Source organism: Lepidochelys kempii, chromosome 7 (genome assembly GCF_965140265.1).
Source record: "Lepidochelys kempii isolate rLepKem1 chromosome 7, rLepKem1.hap2, whole genome shotgun sequence".
Classification (NCBI taxonomy): Eukaryota; Metazoa; Chordata; order Testudines; family Cheloniidae; genus Lepidochelys; species Lepidochelys kempii.
The window spans coordinates 42,364,791-42,383,232 of NC_133262.1; the positions used below are offsets into that span (position 1 = coordinate 42,364,791).

At 41.3% G+C, this 18,442-nt stretch overlaps 1 long non-coding RNA gene across 1 annotated transcript in view; it reads left to right on the forward strand.

Moving 5' to 3' along the window:
- The first annotated feature begins 6,930 nt into the window (after positions 1-6,930).
- LOC140914486 (uncharacterized) overlaps positions 6,931-18,442 on the forward strand; it is a 48,206-nt gene continuing 36,694 nt past the window's right edge. Inside the window, exon 1 of the long non-coding RNA XR_012159878.1 lies at positions 6,931-7,285. This is a non-coding gene — a long non-coding RNA (uncharacterized lncRNA). The remainder of the gene's footprint in view (positions 7,286-18,442) is intronic.

Consider the following 18,442-nt stretch of genomic DNA (forward strand, 5'->3'; position numbering starts at 1 on the left):
TGTTCCATTAGAATTGTCAAAGTGATATGAAATGCATTTAGTTTGGAGCTCTTTTATTTTGCACTTATTTGCTAAATCCCAAATTTAAATCCTTGGCAGGGGGTCTGCCACTCCTAACTATGGATGAGTCAATTTATTTTGTAATTGTTTTTTGTCTCAGGGAAAAGACTGGAGTGGACAGTAACAAGTGCGGTAAAGACTAATATTATCTGTTACTTTTATTTGTAAATTAGTGATGTGCCTCATGTCTCTCAATGAGAACACATTTCTGTGCCCTGGTCATGAATGACGGCTGCCTGACTCAGCAGTGATCAATCTGCTGCTCTGTACTTTATAGCTCCTATTGTTCACTATAATTAGAGCAAATTAAGTTATTTTTAAGTAGTTATGCAATGAATTTTGCCATTTTTGAATAGATTATTCATGAAAAAATTATTTCACTAGCTCTGACTATATTAATGCAGATAGGCTCAAATCCTGCACACCTAATTTTATTTTCTGAGTATGACAAATAAGGTGTTCAGTGCTAAGCTTGCAAATAGTAGGACTTAGTACTGTCATTGCTTCTTTTGTATATTAAGCAGGCTTGGTTTCCAACAACTGGTAGACAGAATAGGAAAATACAATAGAACTGCTATCCTTCCTTTTGCCAAAAGGTAGAGCTAGTGATCCGTAAGATAGTCTTGTGTTGCTAACTGGTTTTCTAGGCAAATTGGACGAGTATAATATAGGCAGGGGCTTTCTGTTGGCTTACACTTTAAGTCAGGGGTCCGTTATGTGCGCCCGCAGGCTTTCTCGGCCGCGTTTTGACGGCGAGGTGTATGGCGCCCTGCACAGTCTTGTGGGAATAGGAATGTGCTATTCCCACAGAAAGGCTGGGGACCACTGCTTTAAGTGCTTGATATTTTTCATATGTCTCTGATATAATGAGACAGGCCATCTTAATGAAGTGGCCAAACTTGTTAGTGGCAAATGGGTTAAATAGGAATCTATTGCTTTCTTTTATTTAAATTATTTTGTGTGTCTGTGTGTAAAAGGGGTGGGGGTTTTGGGGGGTGAGGGGATTTCCCTATAGAAAAAACACATGTTGCTGGAGGAATAAACTGTCTCTTGTGCTACCACAGCATTTTGGACCACTCCTATAGCATGTTGTTCTTTGACAAGGAAAATGATTCATTTGCTGTAAGTGCAGTGGGACAGACATTGACTATCTCTGAAAAGTTTTACATTTCCTTCATTTATTTCTAGACCTGTCAGATTTTGGCAAACAAGTATCCTCACATGAAAGATGTGGGCTTCCCTCCTCTCGTGACTTGTTAGGATCTTGTTTGTCTTACTTAATGCCTTTAGCACTCTCAGTTGTCTCAAAATGGGACTGCTGACAGTATTACTTTAAACCTTTTCAGTCAGCTGCTCTCAATTTGAGGCAGTGGGCTATGAATGATAGGAAGGCAAAGCAAGATTAGTTTAATGGGGGGAAGCACTCGGGAGAGGCTGGGTATTTTATATTTTTTCATGCAAACAAACTAGGCTGGCACATGCTTTGTACTATTTCAGAGTAACAGCTGTGTTAGTCTGTATTCGCAAAAAGAAAAGGAGTACTTGTGGCACCTTAGAGACTAACCAATTTATTTGAGCATAAGCTTTCGTGAGCTACAGCTCACTTCATCGGATGCATACCGTGGAAAGTGTAGAAGATCTTTTTATACACACAAAGCATGAAAAAATACCTCCCCCCACCCCACTCGCCTGCTGGTAATAGCTTATCTAAAGTGATCACTCTCCTTACAGGGTGTATGATGATCAAGTTGGACCATTTCCCGCACAAATCCAGGTTTTCTCAAACCCCCCCCCCCCCCCACCACAAACCCACTCTCCTGCTGGTAATAGCTTATCCAAAGTGACCACTCTCCTTACAATGTGTATGATTGGAAATGGCCCACCTTGATCATCATACACATTGTAAGGAGAGTGGTCACTTTAGATAAGCTCTTACCAGCAGGAGAGTGGGGTGGGGGGGAGGTATTTTTTCATGCTTTGTGTGTATAAAAAGATCTTCTACACTTTCCACAGTATGCATCCGATGAAGTGAGCTGTAGCTCACGAAAGCTTATGCTCAAATAAATTGGTTAGTCTCTAAGGTGCCGCAAGTACTCCGTTTCTTTTTGCTTTGTACTATGTGTAAGATAGGCCCAAAGATCTCTTTCTGCTCTGCAGTGCTACTTCTGTATTTCAGAGGAGCAAGATGGTGGGACTACAGTCTTGGTGAGTAATTTACAATAGTGTTTTAAATATGCACTGTATAAAACCCTACCTTCCCAATATTGTGGACAACAAATTAGGTGAACAGATGATGGAGAATGACAGACTGATACATGCAGAGAGTTTTATGCAGTATAGTTGCAGGTGTGTCAGTCCCAGGATATTAGAGAGACTAGGTGGGTGAGGTAATATCTTTGAAGTTGGTCCAATGAAAGATATTGCATGTAAAGAGTGGCAAATCTATAAATGTTAGCTGCTTCTGTTGTATTGTAAGACTTTTATTTAACTTTTGTACACCCTTTTATATCAGATTTAAGATGTAGCTTCATGATTACTTATAGCTAGATGGCTGGAATTGGGTGAAGCACTAAATGGGTTCACGTATTAGACATCCATGTACAACGGATGTGGAAAATTTGTATTTAGTTTGATATTAAAGATAACCAATTTCTCCAAGAGATTACAGTATCACATTTGCATATGACTTACCCCTTTCCAAAAAAGCTTTTTTAGTGGTGTTGTCATTACATTTTTCTGCATGGAATATAGGATATTTTGGCTTTGTCACGTATCCTATGCAAAATATAACTGGTTGGATGAATCAACTTAAACAATAATAGATTCAAATGCTTGACTTGTGTGTGCCAAGATGGAAGGAAGAAAAAGAGATGAAAGGAGAGAAAACAGTAGAATGAATGGTGTAATTTGATGTATATGTTACTTTTAAAATCGGATTTTCATTTGGATATCTGTTTGAATGGTCATTGAGCAGTCTTTGAGATGGTTCTGTTAACACATAGATTAGCAAAATCTTTGGATTAGTTAGAAAAACATGGTGCTGACTGATTTTAAACAGACAAACAAAAACACCCCAGTCTAACAATCTTGGGGGGAGGGGGGGGAGGAGAATAGATTTAAATTAAAGTTTTAAAGAAAAAGACAACTGAAAAACTGACCCATGAAGTTAAACGTTTTATGTGACATCCCAAAATTGTCTGGGATGATTGCAAAGCCCCAGAACCCATGAAGTAGCATATAGCTAATTCCAATGCCCCCCCCTTTTTTTTCCTTTCATATTTTTGGGTTTTGGAGGAATGTAGAGCGTGGGAAATGTTTGCTGGAATGGAGATCATTAGTATAGTATATTTGACATAGAGGTCATAACCATTGCAAATCTAGAAAAAAAATTACTTTTCCAGTGATGTATAGCATGACATTCAATTCTTGGTAGTCCAGAGGTAGTTGACAGCTGCCTGTCTAAATTTTCTGCCTGTCTAAATTTAATCAGCAGATTAGTGTGTATATACAGTTGTGATAGTTACCACAGTAGGATAAATGCTGTATAAAATCGCATTCTGTTTTAGTTCTGCTCTGTCCTTTGCCTGACTAACTTGTGTCAAGCAGAGGGATCACTTCAGAAAAATTCAGGGGGAGGGGAAGTGGTGTCAGCATTAAAGAACATTGTCTTTTTCATCAAATACCATCATGAATGAGAAAAATTAGGAAAGCAATAATTGCCTAGTGACCATGTCCAAAGTCTTGGAGAGGCAAAACAAGGGGGGGGGGGGGGAGAGAGGGGGAGATGACAACTTGTCCTCCTTGCCCTATAGCAAATGATGCATTTTGTGTCTAGAACAGCAAAATCGAAGACATGGATGTGCCTGTTGCAGTACTTCGTATAATACTGGGCTGTTTTAGAAGCACTGGTTGGGCTGGCTATCTGAGGGATGTATTTTGGTCTCTCTAACATAATAGTAGTAGTGTCACTTAGTTACTGTAAGCAGCATACAAGCAATCTCATTTCAGTGTGTGGATGGAATGGGCAGTATAACACCTAACTTTCTTCACATAAAGAAAAGGAGGACTTGTGGCACCTTAGAGACTAACCAATTTATTTGAGCATAAGCTTTCGTGAGCTACAGCTCACTTCATCGGATGCATACTGTGGAAAGTGTAGAAGATCTTTTTATACACACAAAGCATGAAAAAATACCCCCCTACACCCCACTCTCCTGCTGGTAAGAGCTTATCTAAAGTGATCACTCTCCTTACAATGTGTATGATGATCAAGTTGGGCCATTTCCAGCACAAATGGTGCCACAAGTACTCCTTTTCTTTTTGCGAATACAGACTAACACGGCTGTTACTCTGAAACATTTCTTCACATACATTGAGATGAAGATTTAACTCCTTGTATTTCATCAACTTCCAATTTCTGCCTAAGTGGGTATATTTGGAAATTGACCTGAAGCTTTGTCAAGACATTGTAGAAGTGATGTGATTGAAGAGACTATCTTAGCAAAATATATGTATTTATATTGCATTTGTTTTCTCCCAAAGCATTTCACACCCTGTGGCTAGATAAATGTGCTTCAGATACAAAACTAGGATCTGGGTGTTCAGAACTGGAGCTTAAGACTAACAGCAACATTCTGATTTTGATCCTAGTTTGAATTCTGAACATCTCTCCCTTGCAAAACTTAAAGAATGTCTGGGGCAAAGCTTTTAATTTCGGTCTATAATACGTAGATAAGAATTTCTACCACTGAGATATAGCTGCGGTGGCGGTGGGGGCGAGGGAGCACATCAGTGATTTAACAGCACCCAGCAATATTATATCATGGTATATGGGCCTGGGCCTGATCCTGCCCTCATTGAAATAATGCAGCTTTGCCTTTGAATTTAAGCAGGATCAGACCAAAAGAAAGGTATATTTTAAATATGGTGTGTGTGTATATGTATGTGTGTGTGTATATATATATATATATATAAAATGTACCCTAGAGACAAAAGATCAGATTGTTGGCATCTTTTTTTTTTAAAGGGATATTGCAATATTTATGGTGCAATTTAAAATGTGGTATTTGTTTGTAGTAAGGATGTGAGTGAATGCCCAAGTCTGTCTTGTAAACCTAAATATTGACAATGTAATTCCTTATATTTTATAGCAAGTTTCCTGAGGTTATCCTCCTGAACCTATTAAATGTGAACAAGAAACTACAAGTGAGTCTGAGGGTAGAGTTAAAGGACGCAGCATAATCCAGCTCTCTGTTGAATATCTTCCTCATCTCATTTCAGACATGCAGCTGTCTCATGTAGTATGAGATCCTTCTAGTTGCTCACTTTTCTGTATGCTTACTTTTCTGATTTTCAAGACCTGTGTGGATATTTGTTACTGGGTGTGTGGTGGGGAGGAGAAAGGAATGTTACATGGAAGTCTCTCCTGTGTCTCTTTGTCTTGGTAGCCTGCTTATCTATTTTTAGTAATCTTCATCTCCATACTCTGGTTGTTTTTTTTTTGTCCTTGTTTTTTAGAACAGAATTCAAAAGGAGCCATTTGAGGTTCTGAAAGAGATGATTCATTCAGAAGTTAGAATTTGCTCTTCAAGATGTATGATTGGTCACTTAAGTCATATGGTATAGTTTATGTTCTCTGACTGGATGACTCTGCCTTCACCCACTACTTAGGCTTCTGCATGAACTGTGTTTGGTTTAATTCCAAAACTAGTTTCTTGATTATGCCTGTAACAGAAGACTATTAGATCATCTACTTTCTGCGAATAGTTGTATGGAGAGCATTTAATGTGTGTAAATGTGAAAAACACACATTGCTAAATCAAAGTGCCATTCAGTATTTGCACAAACGTTTGCAAATAATCTTCTCCATTTGTCCAGCACCGGTGTCTAGTTTAAATTTAAATAGCTCTGTCACTGAAAGCATTTTCAAGGACTATTGTCCCAAATGAATAGTGTTAAGTCTATTAATTTTTTCTAACACCTTTATTTGCATTTGAGGTTGTCTGGTGCACTTACTATTTAAAAAAGTGCATAAGCAATTGTGGTAGGAGTCTCTCTATAGCATGTTTAACAGCGAGTGCAAAGCTGCAAGATAACTAATAAACAACAGCTTTTCTAACTGTATTCGATAAACAAGTGTACAATTTACAAGTGAAGGTACTTCTAACCATACATAACTCAGTTGTTCATCAACCCTCTGCAAGTTCTATGTTGTCATATAGATTTTTTTTAAACCAGATTTGTACTCATCCTTCCTCCCAGAAAAATAAACCACTTCTGAGCTGAAAACAACTTTAAAAAAATATCCTTTTAACCGAATATGCTCCATGCCACTAAATACAGTTTGTGTATTTTTAAAATTTTTCCTGATTTGATCAAAAACTGTAGAAAAATGCTGCTTTCCCCTCCAAAAGTATAGACAAAAGATATTCTCCTCCATTTATTTACCCTAGAGCTGGTTTGTGTTAGTTTCTGCTCAGGTTTGTGAGTGTAACCAAAATATTAAGTTGGTAATGAACCCCAAAAGCTATTACAGGTATTCTTTACAAAAGGTTCATTCTCAAATGAACAGAACAACTCAGTTCATCCTCCCCCCATCCCCTCAAGTCCCACCAAATGCTGTGAACCAAGCATGCTTGCCTGTTTTACGCTGCATCCTGGAAAGCAACCTCCAGAACGTTGCCCTTCCCCCATGCAGGGGAAGGGCGTTGAACACTCAACGAATTATTGTGCCTATCCACCGTAAAAGTAAACAAAGTTATTAAGCTGAGGTGTTTCTGTAAGATGCAGAGAATTCAAGGAGTGTGCAGTGACCTTCATACTCACCCTGCCATGTGGTTTAGCATTGGCAGAACAGGCTGTGCTTCCAGTGGTACCTGCCTGGTAACACTGCTATGTCTGTGTCTGTAAAACTTTCCTTTAGAACAGGGGTGGGCAAACTACGGCTTGCGGCTTGGATCTGGCCCACCAGCCATTTTAAGCTGGCCCTCGAGCTCGGCTGGGGAGTGGGGTCTGGAGCTTGCCCTGCTCCGGTGCTCCAGCCGGGGAGCAGGATTGGGGGCCACTCCATGTGGCTCCTAGAAACCGCGGCATGGCCCTGCTCCGGCATCCCAATGGGAGCTGCAGGGGTGGTGCCTGCAGATGGGGCAGTGTGCAGAGCCGCCTGACCGCACCTGCATGTAGGAGCCGGAGAAGGATGTGCTGCTGCTTCTAGGAGCCGCTTGAGGTAAATGCCGCCCAGAGCCTGCACCCCTGAGCCTCTCCCCACACTCCAACCCCCTGCCCCAGCCCTGATCTCCCACTCCCACCCTCTGAACCCCTCAATCCCAGTTTGGAGCACCCTCCTGGACCCCAAACACATCATCTCTAGCCCCACCCCAGAGCCTGCACCCCCAGCCGGAGCCTGCACCCCTTCCCGTACCCTTGCCCTAGCCCTGATCTCCCTCCTGCCCTCTGAACCCCTCGGTCCCAGCCCAGTGCACCCTCCTACACCCCAAACTCCTCATCCCCAGTGGACCCCCTGGAGCCCTTGCCCCACCCCAGAGCCCACACCCCCATCCAGAACCCTCACCTTCTCCCGCACCCCAACCCCAATTTTGTGTAAAGTGTAAGACTGTGTTGGCTAGGAGAACAGAACTATATTTCAGACCGTTATTGACTTCTGAATTATCTTGGGCCAGTCATTTAACCTCTGTGCCTCAGTTTCCCTGTCTATAAAATGGATGCAATAAAATTTCCCCAGCTCCTATGGGATTTTTGTGATAGTCAAATTTATAATAATTTAAAACTTCTTTGTGATTCTCATAAAGCAGGAGCTCTGTATTACTAATACAACTATTAACAGACTCCTGTGACTACCAAATAGCTGTTTTGGAGATAATTATGGAATGAATATATCTCTTTCCTGTATACAATTTATGACTTAATCACCATTTTAAGGTGACTTGATTTATTTGAATAAAAAGAATAAGTATGTGATGTTATCGGTTATGATTAAGGCTAAGATTTTTGTCACGGATATTTTTAGTAAAAGTCATGGACAGATCACTGATTCCGTGAATTTTTCTTTTTCATTTGTGACCTGTCTGTGATTTTATGTCCTTGCGGCCCGTGCTGCTTCCCGCAGTTCCCAGGAACGGCGAATCGTGGCCGCTGGGAGCTGTGGGGGGCCATGCCTGCAGATGGTCAATGGAAATAAGATGTCTTGCGGCCCACCAGTGGATTAACCTGACGGGCCGCATGGTGAAGGTTGCTGAGCCCTGTACTAGCAGTACTTTGTACCTCATTCTCTCTCTCTCTCACATCAGTGACAGCAGTAGAGTTACTCCTGATTCACAGCAATAGAAGTTATCAGAGAATCAGCCCTTTCTCTATATTATACTACAGTGTATCTATAAAATATTTAATCATGGCTAAAACTGTATTTCTTCTGTTTGTACTGAAGTTAAAGGTGCCTTAGGTTATCAGGAGTCTAGTTTAAGTTCACCTAGATGTGAAGAGAGATGTTGTGACAATTGGGCCTACATACTTAATGATTTTAGTTGTAAAAACAAGTCCAGTGGCACCTTAAAGACTAACCGATTTATTTGGGCATAAGCTTTCATGGGTAAAAAACCATGAAAGCTTATGCCCAAATAAATCGGTTAGTCTTTAAGGTGCCACTGGACTCGTTGTTGTTGTTTGTGAATACAGACTAACACTGCTACTCCCTGATAGTTGTAAAAAGTAATTGTAAATTCATAAAATGTCACAATGTATAACAGCAAAAGTGGATGGGAACAGGTACAAGAAAACCGGCAGAGAAACTGGACTAGTCTAAACCAAAAAGACTATGTTGATATAATCCAAGGACTGTTGAAATTATGCTTGTTAGAAACAGATGTGGAACTGGAAATTGATGAACCAGAACTGGGGTGTAGAATATTAGGCCTAATTGATGGACAAAATAACGAGGGATTGGGCTATTCCACCTATCAATTCCTTTCTGAGTCCTTAAAAGAAAGAGATGATGTGAGAAAAGTAGGAAAGAACAAAAAGAAGAGTAGAGGGAGGGTACTGGAGCAAGCTTCACCAATTCATGGTTGCCACCCCCATGGGACCCCAGGCCTTCATCATCTTGATCCTAAGAAATGCCCTGGCCAGACCCAGGGAGCCAGATGACGACATCACCCCTACCAGCTCCAGTAGCCTTTCAAACACCACCTGGGGTGAAAGGACTTTAACAACAGCCGCAATAACAGCTCCAGCTCATCTCAAACATCTTTTCCTCAAAAGGACAGTTACCATATTTAATACCATCTAGGAGACTGTCAAACAAAGGGTTTTTCCCTTTTAAAACCCACTTCTGCTAAAGGGAAAAGGAACAAAGGGAGGTTGTTAAAATGAATGCCTTATTTAATACTTTACATTTCATATGCTTTACCTGTTTTTCCTTCCTTTCTGTATCTTTAATAAAAGACTTAAAAAGATTTTTAATAGTGTGTTTGCCATGGTACTAAGCAAACAGGGGTCTCTGTATACCTAACCCTGGAATTTAACACTGTTTAATGTTAGATTGTAACTAGGGCCACAGGTGTTACTATAACCTATTTTCCATCTAAATTAATACAACAGTCTAAGTTTTTTCTGTGGTTTGAGACACAGACAACTGGTTAGTGTCTTCAGTGTATAACTAATTATACACACTACTATATTTCATCTTTTTTCCTACAGACCTCATGTAGGCAAAACTCCCACTGATGTCATTTTGATTACATCATACATCAAGGAAGCAAACTATGACTTTGAGTTGTATTCCAATTTGAGTTGCACATTTTTAGAATACAGTTGATTTGAACATTCCTGGCTTATCAGGTTTTTTTTTTTTTTTTTAAGCCTCAAATGCTACTATGTAATCTTTCCACCCGTTTCCTTCCCACCCTCTTGCCACTTACCAGGTAGTTCTTTACTATACAGTTACTGTTCAATGCTACCATCTTTAAAGGATATTGACTCTTTTTAGAGGCTTTTTTCCAATTAAGGAAAATAACCTTCAGCATAATCAGGAAAAAGAATCACATATTTAAAACACATTTAAAAAAAAACCCCAACATGTTATTAACTGCTGTTATGCAGCTGCTCTGAAACTTAGTACTCACTCCCAACATTGTAGTATTAATACTTGGAACATGTTGGTTCAGTCCTCATTACTTCAGTACTGTTTCCCTTACAAATCTGAGCTCTTAACAAGACAGTAAGAATGCATTTCCCCTTTTTATATATATCAAAGTATTTCTGTATGATCTAGCTATCTGTGTATGTTGCTTTTAATTCTAGAAGTCTAATTTTGTATAAATTACACAGGTTGATTTATAGCTCTAATTGTACGTTATGGTTTTAGATGGTTATAGAAACAAAATTTTAAAGGCAGAGTATGATAGCATAGAACCTTGTGGAGTCCCACTGACACACAGCCACACTAGCTAATCCCATTGTAGTATCTAGGCCTCTGTGAGTATATAAAAATACACTGAAAATAACCAGATTGTTTGTTTATACACACCCCTAATTTTAAAACATGAAAATGTTAAGCTACAGCTTCAACATCAACACTAAATCGGTTTTGAAGACACTATTAAATGTGTATCATGGTTTAATATAAATACATCTTATAATAGAAAATATTTGGCTTTCTTAATTGAAGATGTCAGTCCCACCTCTGCTTATAATATTTTTCCTGGTATGTCTGTTTCTAGAAGAATGTGAATATGTTAAGTAATATTGCTCTATATTAGTACGACACTTCTATTGCAGTTGACCATATTGTTTTTTAACCATGATTTGAATTATAGTTAGTGGGGTTGGTAATTTCTTTTTTGAGTTTAGCTGTTGTGTTCATTTATAAAATGTTAGTGGCTTTGTTTTGTATTACCTGAGATAACTCCCATTCTTTAATTCAGTTCCTCCTGATTGTATTTAATGTGCATTAGTGCATTTGTAATTTGTGTGTGTATATGTGTGTGTAATTAAAATATATATATGCGCAAAGGTATTATATTTTTCAATTGGTTGCCTGACAATATAGTGTTATCCTCATCCTTTGTACGTTGAAGCAGTGTTAACATTTTTTCCATTCTTAAAAATACTAATACATTTAGGCAGAGTGGGGTTATTTGTCAGCAGCATGTTACAGGTTGCCATCTATGTTGTTGTCAGCCTACTCTGTAATGTGCGCTAATTTAATTACAAACAGAAATGAGGTTTCAAAGTCAAGCCTTCAAACGTTAGAAAATGCCAGGTCCACAATTGTCTGTGCAACTTTAACTTTAATCTTTAAACTTTTTAACTTGCTCCCTCTAAAACAGGGGTGGGCAAACTTTTTGGCCTGAGGGCCACATCTGGATGGGGAAATTGCATACAGGGCCGTGAATGTAGGGCTGGGGCAGGGGGTTGGGGTGTGGGAGAGAGTGTGGGGTGTGGGAGGGAGTGCGGGGTGCAGGAAGGGGCTCAGGGCACGGGGTTGGGGCGCAGGAAGGATGTGGTGTGTGGGAGGGGGCTCAGGGCAGGGGTGCAGGAGGGTGTGGGAGGGGGCTCAGGGCAGGGGGTTGGGGCGCAGGAGGGGTGCGGCAGGGGGCTCAGGGCAGGGGGTTGGGGTGCAGGAGGGGTGCGGCAGGGGGCTCAGGGCAGGGGGTTGGGGTGCAGGAGGGGTTCGGGGCCAGCACCGCTTACCTGGAGTGGCTCCAGGGTGGCAGTGGTATGCAGCAGGGCTCAGACAGGCTCCCTCCCTGCCCTGGTCCCACACTCTGACTCAGATTTATATTATTCAATGTTGTCGTAGCCATGTTGGTGCAAGGATATTAGAGAGACAAAGTGGGTAAGGTAATATCTTTTACTGTACCAACTTCTGTCGGTGAGAAAGACAAACTTTTGAGCTTAGTGAAATCTGTTGTCCACTTACAGCATAGTGAATGGTAGCTATTATTTTTAATAAAGATTTTTTATGTATGTATTAGCCTAGATTTAACAAGAGAGTTGGAGGATAAGTAAAGCCTAATAAAGAGGCTTGCTTGCAGGGAATTGATGCCAACTCTAGAGCCTTTCAACTTTTAGATTACCAGTTTGGATCTAGGCCTGCTTTATGGTCTGAAAGTGATTAACTTCTTGTGGCCTGTGTGCAGGGGTGAAAGTAACTTAAGGGACTTACCGGCACTCAGGGCGGCCGGGGTCCTGGGCAAGGTGGGGGTAACAGGTGGCTCTGGCTCTGATTTAAAGGGTCTGGGGCTCTGGCTGCTGGTGCAGCAGTGGTGGCCAGGAGCCCTGGCATTTCTGGCTGGTGCTACTGTGCCAGCGGCCGGAGCTCCGGGCCCTTTAAATTACTGCCGGAGTCTCAGGATAGCAGTGGTGGTGGCTGGGAGCCCTGGGGCTCTGGCAGCAATTTAAAGGGCTTGGGGCTCCGGCCACTGCCAGGAGCTATGGGCCCTTTTAAATTGCTCGGCCCCGGGGCAGCTGCCCCTTTTGCCCCTCCCCCTGTCCCATCAGCAGCCCTGCTGGTACTGTCGGCTTTTCTTACCGGTATATCGTACATTCACCTCTGCCTATGTGAAATCTGTTTGTAGTTACAGTCCACAAGTAGTACTAACTGGACCTTTCTGGGGAGTGCAGCAGAGACTAAAGATTAAATTGGAATTGAGAATGAGTTACTTTTGACAGTTCTTCCATCATAGGGTTAGCAAAGACATTAGTAACTGAACAGGGAAGCTTGTACCTGTTCTGTAGATAGTGGATTGTTGTCAATCTCAAATGCTTCACTAGCACTAAATTTGATTGAGACTATTTAAAGCACATTTAGTTAGTAGTCATAGCAATAGAAGTAAGCTATATATGATTTTTATAGGTCTTACCTGTCAACCTACAAGAGGTAAAATTTGAAGTCATTGTGTGGGGGTTTTACCAGGTGACACATGATATTAACAGAAGTTTTGCAGTTAATTCTTTGCAATGCCATGTGCTTGCCAATTTACCTCTAATAGAAACATAAATTAGTGGAACCTTAATCTGCAGTGTACGTAATTGCTGCTTCAGAAAACTGATTTGATGGAAATTGAGTTGTTGATAGGTTACTAAAAATAGAAAAGTAGTATAGGTCCGAATCCACTTCTCTACACATTCAGGATAGATCCTCTTCTTAGGTGAAATTAGATGATGATAAACTAATTTTATTCTTAAATGAAAGTGAAACTCACCTTCCTTAGCCAGCTATTATCAGATTCATTTGGTGAATTGTTTATAAAGTAAATGAACGAACCTCAAATAGGTGCAGAAACTTGCTCCAAATAAACATCCAACCTTTCAACTCTTTTGAACATGTGAGACTGGAAATAGAGAAAATGATTTTTCTTTTTGTTTTTCCTTCTGTTTCTTTGTTTCGTTTCTATCTTTGTTTTTCTTTCCTGAATATATTACAAGAACAGTTTGTCTTGCCTTTGCTATGGAACCTTAGTACAGAACATGGGAGAACTCTAGAGGTGGAGAAAGTTAGCTGAATTTTATTCTTAATCGTGAACAAATTTGGCTCATTTGACTTACAATGGTGTGAGAAGAGAATGAAACCTAAAGTTTGGATGTGGATTTTCCCAAGTTTTGTCGAATCTATTTATCACTCATTTATACAGCACCATAGGGAGGAATAGCTTGTATCTAGTCAACTTCAGCAATTTCTAGTGTGACTGTCTAGGCAGTTTAAATTGCAGCTGATGGTTCAAGTTAATTATGACCACACTAGTTTACTGATTCCTCTTACAAACTAGGAATTGGTATTTTTAAAATTAATTAAAACAATAGTTTTAGCCGCCTCTGTGCTGCTGATGCCAGTTGTTTTGCTGGAAGTGCCGTCAGCTATGACAATGGTAGTATGCAAGGAGAATGCCAGTTTTTACATCTGTTTCTGTCCTACTTCACTCCTGATCAAGGAATCAGAAAAAAATGTTACTATTTCGTGTTGAAATGCTGCTAGTGCCACAGATGTCCCTTCTAAGCAAGATGGCTGCCTCCAGGAGGAGACCGGAGCGAAAGATTTTTTTTAATCAAAACTTTTAATGACGATAAGTCAGAGGAATAGAACACTGTCAAAGGATAATGGTTTCCTGCTGCTTCATAAGTGCTCAGGCAAAGTCAAGGCATTTATGGAAAATAAGTGTCAAAACCAAGGTGTTTGTTTCCAAATGTAAGTGACACTGATCTAGTGACAGATTTTAAAATAGAAAGTTTTCTTCCTACTGCACCAACAGCCTGAACTAGATGTCGTCTCTGTCACTGATGGGGGTTCACTAGAACAATAGATGAGAGGAACATGTAGCTATAATGTCAGAGGGAGGTCTACTACTGTCCCATCCCTGCCATTTTCCAAAATGACTGATGTGGGACATTTCCATGTGATCCCAGTGACCTTTGCTTAATGCTCTGAAGAGGAAGAACACTAGCATGATATAGATCCCTTTCAAGAGAGCAACCTGTTGGGCTGAAATGCAGGTCTTTTAAAAAGAAAAATCAGCAGATTGTTTTCAGGATTCTCCAAATTGGAGAAGATTGGAAAACTACCTGAAAAGAGAACCCAGTTTACCTAAACTCTTGGTGCAGACTAGAACAGATTCAGTGAGTTGTTGGCTATGCACATGCATATTACATATGAAGACCATCAGTGGGTATAGGGGAAGTCTTCAAAAATGGTCTGTAAAATTGTTAATAAATCAGTGTAAATTAGTCATGTAGACTTGTCCAAGCATATTTCCCAGATTTCAGGATTGGCACATTCAAAAGTGAATGTAGCTCTTTATTTCTGTATCATAGATTAGAAACCGTAACAATACTGTCAGACCTTTCATCCTAAAATCCCAAAGCAGTTTGCAGATTTTAACTCTGCCTCCCAACACCCTTTTGAAATATGGATGGGAGTTCATTCTGCCATTCAACAAATACTTTCTGCTTGTCACTGAGGAGTTTGGAGATGTCCTCATTGTTCTCATCGAACCAGTCCTGGTATACCCTTTTCTTTGGCCCCAGCACTGATTTAGTTGTGTCAATAATCACATGTTTAAACTGGTTCCATTTTTATGATGGGTTGCCAGTGATTGCCTGGCATGAAAAAAACTTGTCATCAAGTGACTGCTGAAACTGCACCTGATAGTTGGCATGCTTGCGCTTTGCTATGTTGAAGGATTTTCTATTAAGTTTGGGACGCTTGTGCTGTAAAGGCACTATATGCAGGCTCAGCACTGCTCTTACCAGTCTGTGGTCTGTCCGGTATTCTGCACCACACATGGCTCTGCTAATTCTGACATTGCAGATGTCTCACTGGCGATATGATAACATAGTCAATCAGGTGCCATTGTTTGGACCGGGGGTGCATCCATGTAATTTTATATTTATCATTTTGCCTGAAGATGATGTTAGTGATGAGCAGACTCTGTTTCTGCGCATTTACCCGAAAGGAGGAGTCCATTGCTCTTCATCTTTCCTACTCCATGTCGTCCTATCACACCTCTCCAGTCACTGCTGTCTCTACCAATTCTAGAGTTAAAGTCTTCCAGCAGGATGAGTTTGTCATATGCAGGGGTTGACCTGATAATGGAGTCACGATGGTCAGTATAGGTGTAGGCACTGATGATAGTGACATGGAGGAAATCGAACTTTCATGAGCCGTTCATTCAGGCCAACAGGGAGGTCAGGAAGTTGTTTCAGGAGTGATGTTCTTATGGCAAATCCAACTCAATGGATCCTGTCTTCATCCTCTGCTTTTCCTTTCCAAAAGAAAGTGTAATTGCCTCCTAGCTCACTGATGAACCCTTCTCTGGCCAATCTAGTCTCACTCAGTGCTGCAATATCAATATTATAGCAGGCCAGTTCTCTGGAGACAAGAGCTGTTCTTCACTCAGGCCTTTGTGCATCACCTCCATCCATAAGGGTGCAGACATTTCATGGTCCTAAAGTGAGTCTTTTCTTCTTTATTGTTTTTTGACGGCTGTAGGATGATCTGCCAGCTGTGGTAGTCTGCCCAGATGTTATGGGACAGGAAATTTTAGGGCACCTTTTCTAGCCTCTTCCCTTAAGAAGTGTCGAGCAGTGTTATCCTAAAAAAGGCTGCTCAGTCACCTAAGATGCTGCCGAACTTCTCCGCTGCCCAGGGGACAGAGCTGAACAGCCACTAGTCCCAAGGTTGCCTACATGCAGGATTGTGGCTACGACTGCCAGTGGTCATCTCCCCCTGTCATTTTGCCATGCCCCCATCACCGCAGGACTTGAATTAATGATATGATGAGATTTTATAAGATGTTAATGGGATGAGAGTTGCAAGAAAACCTGTGCAGGAAATTTAAGTGAGAAAGCTGTTGCACAGGGTGTCAAGGTTCCTTAGCCACTCTGAACGCTAGGGTACAGATGTGGGGACCTGCATGAAAAACCTCCTAAGCTTATCTTTACCAGCTTAGGTCAAAACTTCCCCAAGGTACAAAATATTCCACCCTTTGTCCTTGGATTGGCTGCTACCACCACCAAACAAATACTGGTTACTGGGGAAGAGCTGTTTGGAAACGTCTTTCCCCCACCAAAATACTTCTCAAAACCTTGCACCCCACTTCCTGGACAAGGTTTGGTAAAAAGCCTCACCAATTTGCCTAGGTGACTACAGACCCAGACCCTTGGATCTTAAGAACAATGAACAATCCTCCCAACACTTGCACCCCCCCTTTCCTGGGAAATGTTGGATAAAAAGCCTCACCAATTTGCATAGGTGACCACAGACCCAAACCCTTGGATCTGAGAACAACGAAAAAGCATTCAGTTTTCTTACAAGAAGACTTTTAATAGAAATAGGAGTAAATAGAAGTAAAGAAATCCCCTCTGTAAAATCAGGATGGTAGATACCTTACAGGGTAATTAGATTCAAAACACAGAGAATCCCTCTAGGTAAAACCTTAAGTTACAAAAAAGATATACAGACAGAAATAGTTATTCTATTCAGCACAATTCTTTTCTCAGCCATTTAAAGAAATCATAATCTAACACATACCTAGCTAGATTACTTACTAAAAGTTCTAAGACTCCATTCCTGGTCTATCCCCGACAAAAGCAGCATATAGACAGACACACAGACCCTTTGTTTCTCTCCCTCCTCCCAGCTTTTGAAAGTATCTTGTCTCCTCATTGGTCATTTTGGTCAGGTACCAGCGAGGTTACCTTTAGCTTCTTAACCCTTTACAGGTGAGAGGAGTTTTACTCTGGTCAGGAGGGATTTTAAAGGGGTTTACCCTTCCCTTTATATTTATGACACAGGGGCAGTCCCACTCTCTCGGCTGTGGAAGCCAGATTCCAGCGGCATTGAAGGTTCATTACGGCTGGGGACTTCCTTAGCTGCAGTGGGTGACCAGGACATCTTCCTTGCCTTATCGTGCTCTCCATGCCCCACAGCACACTCCTGAACTGCCTTCATGGCTGTTGAATCGCAAATTGATTTCCTCCACTCAGTCCACTGAAACAGTCTTTGCATGCTAGAGAAAGGCAGTTTCCCTGTCTCACTGAGGGCAAAAGACCCATCTGTTACCCTCACTTGGTTTAGCCTGCTCGCTGAAGCTGTTTCCCAGGGTGTGGCTGCTGTCACATGCAAACAGCAACTTGGAGCCACAGGTGAGAGCTGGGTGTAGGTGGGGACCAAAGCAGATGAACTACTCCCAAAGGAGCATGACCTGTTCCTCCAACAGAGATACTACCCCTCCCTAATATCCCCCTTACACCTCTGTGACACTCTGTACCTAGGGGGAACACCCAGCACGCCCATGTTCATCTTGTAAAATGATTGTGTGGTATCCAATGCAAAGTTTGTCATGCTGGGTGTCTTCAGAATGCTCAGTGAATCATGGGCCTTGTTGTTACAGTAATGTTATAGGTTTATAATTTCATGTATGTATTTGAGGATGAAAATGTATCCTCATGGCTTAAAATAAGCCCAGGCAAAAACTCTCCAAGAGCAGAGAGGCAGTTCACACCTCATCAGGGCAGGTATGGGATAAAACCAGCCCAGCCTCACAGGAACAAAGGATGCTGGCCTAGGCAGCAACAAAAGGATCTGTTGGACTCTCGAGTGAGTCACCCCCCTTCCTTTGGCCAGTTTGGGACTGTGATGAGATAATGCTCACTTAAGTCTGAAGGGGTGGGGGCAAAGCCAAGAGGGGAAAAAAGAACATGATAAAAGAGAGAGACTTTGCCGTGCTCTTCCTCTCTCTTCCACATACATCTACAGACACCACACCAAGTGACTGAAGTGCTGATCAAAGGGGAGAGCCTGACTGAAGAGCAACCAGCCAGCCTGTGTTGAGAAGCATCTAAGTTTGTACGGGTCTTGAAAGTGTTAAGA